The sequence below is a fragment of the Periplaneta americana genome, chromosome 7 (assembly GCF_040183065.1).
Source record: "Periplaneta americana isolate PAMFEO1 chromosome 7, P.americana_PAMFEO1_priV1, whole genome shotgun sequence".
In the NCBI taxonomy this organism is placed as follows: Eukaryota; Metazoa; Arthropoda; class Insecta; order Blattodea; family Blattidae; genus Periplaneta; species Periplaneta americana.
Genome location: NC_091123.1, coordinates 183,698,851 through 183,707,224, shown reverse-complemented (window position 1 = coordinate 183,707,224; position 8,374 = coordinate 183,698,851).

The window sequence follows — 8,374 nt, the reverse complement described above, 5'->3', positions numbered from 1 at the left end:
GATAGATTAAGAGAACTATTTACAAGAAACCATGTCTGAACGAGTCTCAATTACTGACCAAGTGCCTAGTAAGTTTGCGTTTGAATTCAATTTTATTTCGACAGTCCCTGATGCTAGCAGGTAACGAATTCCAGAGTCTTGGCAGGGCTATTCTGAAAGAGGATGAGTATGAGGAGGTGCGATGGGATGGTATTATATAGTTAAATAACCAACTAGAATAATAGTAGACCTACTAAAACTATCACTCAAAGAGTATCCAGCCCTGCTTCATCCCTTAGGCCCGATTGTATAAACCATTTAATCTTAGAGCAGAGGTTAAATTGATCCTTGTTTCAGCTGAACTTGGAATTTTGTGTTGTATAAAGTCTAATCTGAGATTAATTTGTCTCATACTAAAGTCAACTTTGACTGAAGAAATTTCTCCGATTAAGTTAGATGATCCAAGTTCAGTTATTTCTTTTCTGTTTGAAATATACGAGTGACAGATTGTGCAAATAAAATATCCATTATTATTAATATTAATAGATATGTTAGGTACATTTATATATATTTCTTTCAATTTCTTGCCTTAATACACAAACATTCTTATATTTTATAAGGCTCTATCGTGTTCAGCAGTATCAAATAACATAACCTATAATTATATTATGTTTATAACAACCATTAATTATTAATGGATATGACAGGCACATTCATAAATGTTCAATTAACTGTATTACTAAACGAAAATTGTCGTTTTATAAAGCTTTATTATGTTTAGCAGTATCAAACACCATAACATGATAACAACTTGTAGAACAGTCAACCTTCTTATTGTCCGCCATTATTTACATTACAAAAAAAAAACAGTGTCTCCAACAGAGTGTAATACGGAAAGTCGCCAAAAAGTAGTTGTAAGTCGCTAGATTTCTCATTATCAACAAAGAAAGATTAAATTTTGTCACTATGGGGTGTTAAAAAGATCACTAAATCCCTATTTAAGCAATATAAAAGTTATAAGAAATTGTTGTTGAAAAAGAGTTAAAATCGCTAGATTGGCAACACTGAACAAACCTGTATAACATGGTCCGCGCATCACGTATTTCACCTGTTTATGCGATGTTGCCAAATCCTTTTCACGTGAACTTAGATTGCATTTGAACCAAGGTAATTTGATCGCAGAAAAGTTTTATACAATAGAAGAAGTGTCTGAACTCGGTTTACTTTTCGATCTTCGATCAAAGTTGATCTTTAGTCAGGGAGTTTTAGACTATACAATTGGGCCTTAGTCTTATTTAATAACGCTTCTACGCCCGCAGTGTGAACGTTACTCGCGGACCTCCAATTGTTTACCTTTCACGCCCTTATGGAGAGCCGCCACTGATAGCTGTACCAGTACAAAGCTGGTTCGCTAACTGCCCGAAGCATTGGCAAGCCTGGCGTGAATTCCACGATAGCGATTTTTCCGATACGGACAGATCTGAACGAGCAGGTGAAGTGTGCATTACACGCCTCAGCGCGTATTCATAAGCGGGCTAAAACAACATCTGCCCGCTAGATCTCGGCTGTGCGCATATATTTGTCAGGGGGGTAACTGTGAACGTCATCACAAGTTCGTTCCCACATTATTGTGAGGAACACACGTGTCCCGCACCCCTGGTGCATATGTCCCGATATTGTATCGGCAAACGGAAGACCTATAGGAGTCAGCTGCCTTTTTCTAACGTATTGTCAATAAGCTACCGGGGTCAACTGCGATATTGCAAATGTCTTTTTTAATAAAGCACTACGTCGCTAATGAACTAATTTTTAAAATCAGACCAGATGTAGATTACGAACTACCATATGTCAACCGGCGTAGCTCAATCGGCTTGCCTCCCGATCCAGAGTTACGCTCGGGCGTGGGTTCGATCCCGCTTGGGCTGATTACCTGGTTGGGTTTTCTTCCGACGTTTTCTGCAACCGTAAGGCAAATGTTAGGTAATCTATGGCAAAGCTGAGCTAAGCTGTTGCCTAATTTCTGATAAATATAGGCAAGCGTTCTTATGAGCAATAGATTCCTCATGCTTCTTAATTTTCTGTGTCAAATGGCTTAAATCTGACACACCAGTGCACGTCCAGCTCGTATTTTTACCCTTAGGAAATTGCAGACACGGGAAACAATAGTAGGCTACATTATGCAACGAGCCTATAATGGTAGTAATTAAGACGCGAGTATGTTTATGAAACGAGCGCAAGCGAGTTTCATAATTTTCATACGAGCGTCTTAATTACCATTATAGGCAAGTTTCATACGACTTCTTATGCCCGACCATATTTCTAACTTGAAATTATTCATAAGTATTCATGTTATTATTATCTGACTGAGGAGCGGAACTGACCTTGTGCAATATCTCGTAAATTGTGAGATGTGCGCAGACGCGAAAATATTGATTTTTTCCGAGAAACAAATGTCATTGACCTTGATATAATCTAGAGAGTAAAATAAACATTAATCTTGATATAACCTTGAATTTGATTTAGACATTGAAAAACGAAATGACAAATTGCATTTATTTGAATATTATTTACAATTAACGTTAATTATTATAGTAACAGACCATAACCTTCTGCGACAGTATTGGAATTCCAGCCTCCGTGACGTTTCGCTAGTTGTCTTTCGATTGCATATCCGAGAATAATCGATACTTGCGCTTTCATATTGCTACAATGGTATTTTCTGATTGGTGGAACACTTGAACTTTAATGAATAGGTGTACTTTAATGAGGTCCATTAAAGGGCTGCTTACTTACTTACAAATGGCTTTTAAGGAACCTGAAGGTTCATTGTCGCCCTCACATAAGCCCGCCATCGGTCCCTATCCCGTGCAAGATTAATCCAGTCTCTATCATCATATCCCACCTCTCTCAAATCCATTTAAATATTATCCTCCCATCTACGCTTTTGCTACTAATGTTACCCCTCCTGTTCTATAAAGACTAGTTACGTTCCAAGTGCCAAATCTCAAAACCTTATTCCTTTGCTGTGGTCGTGCCAGAGAATCAGTCCTATTCCGAGGCTTACTGTAGGGATTCGTAACAAGCTGTTTTTTACGGTGATGGGTTGTTAGCCCTTCGCCCAACCCCCGAGCTGGAGGACCACCCCTTATCGGCTGTCCACGACTGCTTATTCAATATATTCGCAGCTATACTCCATATCTGGAGGCCGTCTCCTCTATCCGCAACCTGAGGACGCGCCGTGCCGTGGTGACAGGGACCCACAATACATGGAAAGGGCTGCTACCAGGTGTATAATTACTACATTTCGGCACGGTCGAGCATAAAATAATATATTTGTAGATTCACAATTGCAAATCCAGCTGTTTCTTTCATATACAAGTATTTTTGATGTCAGCAAGCCTAAATCTAATTAAATCAAGATGTAAAAATATAACTAGGCAAAATGATTTCAGTAGTAACAATGAAATGCGATCCCTAATATTTTTTTTAATGAATATAAAAAAATATGTAAAAGTATTTTTGGGAACGCTCGAGTTTTCGCCTGGAGCCGGAAAACACATTGATAGCGGGCCGGCTCCGAATGAAAAATCTAGCGTTCTCAACTAACCTCACTGTACATTGAAAGCACTACAAAAGTCTTACGTTGGCTTGTTTGTGCTTGCTTTAATCGAGTTGAGGTAACGGCCTTCCAAGCTTCTTTAGCTTATACTTACAGTATCTTCCAAAATTAAGACTAAAACGCCAAGAAAGATTAAATGGATATTTAAAGAATTGTAAGAAAACATTAATAAATTAATACAACAATCAATAACACACATATACACGTGCTAAAAGCATGATCTCAGCTACAGATTGAAGCAAACTTCCGGTTTGCATCACGAAGTCTCGCGTGTCGGCTGTCTCACGATCACGTGATTACAACAACTGTAGTCCAAACACCAGCGCAACCACACGTGTGCCACGCAGCATTTCCCCTTGCCTCTCGCCCCGCACGCAAGCCAAGAAGCTGAATCGGCAAGGCTCAGACGAGAAATTGAACCTCGGAAGCACTCGTAAGCATGTATTCGTATATGTGTGCGATAGGTTTTCATACGACAAAAATACATCATAGCCGTAAGTGAACTTATTAAAGGTGAGCAAGAAACAAAGAATTCTAGTGTAAATTATAAATGAATTTATTTAAATACTAAACTTTTTTTCTTGGGAGTTCTCTGAACCAATGAACGCATAGGACACACTGCCAGTCCAGAAAGTGTAATAGCATTTTAAAATACGCAGCTTAAAGAAATGTTCAAAAGAGTGTGAAATTGTGGAAACAATACTGATTTGTTTGCAAAGAGAGGTTATGACAAGTTACAACTTTTAGGCCTAATTTTATAAAGCTCCCTGACTAAAGATCAACTTTGATCGAAGATCGGAAAGTGAACCGAGTTCAGACACTTCTTCTATTGCATAAAACTTTTCTGCGATCAAATTACCTTGGTTCAAATGCAATCTAAGTTCACGTGAAAAGAATTTGGCAACATCGCATAAACAGCTGAAGTATGTGATGCGCGGACCATGTTGTACAGGTTTTTTCAGTGTCGCCAATTTCCCTGAAGAAGATGGCAGAGCTAGCCGCCGAAAGCTTGGAAGCTAATCTCCAACTCACCTGGCTGAGAACCCGAGAACAGTTATTCTAATTTCTTTTAACTTTTATATTGCTTAAATAGGGATTTAGTGACCTTTTTAGCACCCCATAGTGACAAAATTTAATCTTTCTTTGTTGATAATGAGAAATCTAGCGACTTTCCAGCTACTTTTTGGCGACTTTCCGTACACTCTGTTGGAGACACTGGTTTGTTTTGTACATTGTAAATAATGGCGAACAATAAGAAGAAGGTTGACTGTAATAAAACTTTATAAAACGACAGTTTTCGTCTAGTAATACAGTTAATTGAAAAATTATGAATGTACCTATCATATCCATTAATAATTAATGCTTATTATAAATATAATATAATTATAGGTTATGTTATTTGATACTGCTGAACACGATAGAGCCTTATAAAATATAGCCTATATGTATATGTATATATATATATATATATATATATATATATATTATATATCAGGAGCGTATACTGGTTAAAGGGTTTGGGCTACCGCTGACCCTATTATTACACAAAATATATCTAACAATTACTTTAATTTTAATTACTATGGTAAAACTAATAATACAAAATTATTACATTATGTTATATTATAAACTTTTTCTTTTGTAATTTCCTTGGGCTACCTCCGGTAGCCCCGGTAGCCCGCAAAATACGCCTCTGTATATATATATATATATATATATATATATATATATATATATATATATATATATATACCATATGTATTAATATTAATAATAATGATTATTCTTTTTGCACAATCTGCCACTCGTATATTTCAAACAGAAACTGAACTTGTATCATCTAACTTAAATCGGAGAAATTTTTTCAGTCAGAGTTGACTTTAGTTTAAGACAAATTAATCTCAGATTAGACTTTATACAACACAAAATTCTAAGTTCAGCTAGAACGAGGATCAATTATCCTCTGATCTAAGATTGAATGGTTTATACAATCGACCTTTAAGCTTTAGAAGAAATGTTGGCGGCAGGAAAATAAAAAGTTACTCTTGCATGACATGAACAAGGATCGTGACAAGTATCTTAAGGGAAACGAATCTCCTAATATCGGATATGTAACGTGTATCTGTAACGAAAAGTGAACGTTAGGATATAGCCTAACATGTTTATTGCAAAAGTTGGAATGTATTGCTTACATTGTCGTGTAGCAAGCTGTGTCCCATAATGCGTAGGCATCGTGCGTTAAACTGGGCGACATCAACCATGTGTTGGACAACAGACGAAGCCTGGCTCGTGCAAAGCCTCCGCTAAATTACTGCCAACTCGCTTGTTTTCACAGTCGAAGATACGACCAGTGAGTCGTGACTTTATGAGCATTACAGCTGGCCACAAGGAGCATTACCATAAATCTTCCTGAATTTGGTTTAATCATTTGGATGGTCGGGAATAACTATTCGATTATAAGCCAAATAATCACACATTAAGAAACCACATTGTGTTTTGTAAAGGTGAAGTTCTTCCAAATGGCTATAAACCATTTCATGGAAACACGCTTGCAATCTGCGCTCCCTTATTCTTGACACATATTGGTGGTTGTCTACTCAACTTTAAAATATTGGGACTTGTGATTTTGGTTCTTCGAGGAGAATCTTCACGAAACTGGCATTTAGGTAGTACTCCGGATCATGTGGAAACATTTCGTAACGTGTTTTTGGGAAAGCCATTGATTTAATTCCCAATATGTTCAGTCAATTTATATATACAGGTTGTTTAAAAAATACGGGGCATAATTTCAGGTATGTATTTCCCACATGTTCCTCATACGACTGTCTGGAGACTGTTGAAAAAGTATCAATTGTATCCTTATCATTTGCAACGTGTACAGGCCCTGTCACCAGCAGATTACCCTGCACGAGTTAGGTTCTGTCAGTGGTTCTTGCAGCAGTGTGGTGTAAATCCGAACTTTCCTGCCTTAGTATTATTTACAGATGAAGCACAGTTCACACGAGATGGCATAACAAATTTCCACAATCAGCATGTATGGGCGTATGAAAACCCACGTGCAACTGTTCCATCTCATCACCAGGTGCGGTTCTCCCTCAACATGTGGGCCGGTATCATTGGTGATCGATTACTCGGACCCCACGTACTTGTAAACAGACTTACGGGGCAGGCGTACACAAACTTCCTGGAAAACACCATAGCCTACCTCATGTTTTAGAAGACACTTCACTGATCAGTCGTCAACACATTCACTTCTTGCATGATGGCGCTCCTGCACACTTCAGTCGTACGGCTCGCCGGTACTTGGATCGAATGTTTCCTGATCGATGGATAGGTAGAGGTGGCCCAATTGCTTGGCCTCCACGCTCACCTGATCTGAACTCTCTCGATTTCTACTTGTGGGGCCATTTAAAATCATTGGTTTATTCGTCTCCGGTGCCTGATTTGGAATCCCTTCGGAATCGAATTGTGGCATGTTCTGAGGACATACGCAATACTCCTGGAGTTTGGGATCGTGTTCGCAGGTCAATGAGACATCGATGTGAGGTCTGTATTCAAGCAGGAGGTGGACATTTTGAACATCTTCTGTAATGACAACGACCTGCGGAAAGAAAAACGTTCCGGTGAATTTCAATGTTGTGAAGGCCATAACTCGGAAATGAAGCATTTCCGGACACATGTTGTAATGAACTATTTTGATTGTCTACATGTGGGAAATACATACCTGTAATTATGCCCCGTATTTTTGAAACACCCTGTATGGAAATTACGGGAAAACGGCTTAACGGATTCTAATTAGTGATCCCTCATTTTCATGCCTGGCATTCAAAGTTTTTCGGAAAAATTGTAGTTTTTTCAGTTAAATGTCAATTTTCCTACATAATTTTCCTATTTTCCAAAATCCATCTGTTGTCAGTTTTGAGAACTAATTTTATTGAATCACGGCCGACTTGATTGAATTTCAGAACAAAACAAAACACACACTACAATAAACAATAGGCTATTACACGAAGGCCTGCAGGATTGCCGACATATTTAGAGCTCAATTCAATTTGTTATTAAAAATAATTTACAGGTCTCATTCTGCAGTGTATAATTTTGTGAATACAGCTGTGTATTGGATATTCAAATCTACGAAACTTGAGGTGGTTTGATGACATTATTACTATTTTAGAAATTACATATTATTATGGTTAATGTCATGATGCGTCTATTTTTCATTAATTATACATAATATTGATGCTATATTGATGACACGAAAGTGAAACGTTTTGAAGTTATGTAAGTAAATGTAGAGAATATCTGAATTTAGATCTTCATTTCTATAATTTACTGAGTGGCGGCTATATATAACTATAAAACTTACGTAAGATAATAATATTGTTCTTAAAAATCAAATATTTTTATACTTATTAGCCCAGTGGCGTTGGGTCTTTTTCATATACTTAATGGCGGTGTAGTGTAGATATTGATATGTGTCATTGTCTTCAGTATTGGCTCTAGAGAGCGCAAAAAATACAGTTCCTAAGGAAAGACAAAAGGTATTACTTACTAATAAAATAAGAGGCCTAGAAAATTTTGTAGTCTCCAGATCATTTCAGCAAGATCTCTTAGCAGGATAAAATGATTTTACGCTCTACATTTCAAGTTCTACATGCAGCAAAATGCTATTGTTCGAAAACTTAGCAAACCTGACATTTTTTTTTACTTTCGCCTACAATCCAGAATGACCTGAAACAGCTATTGCTTTCGTCCTGACATTGATACTTGCGTTTC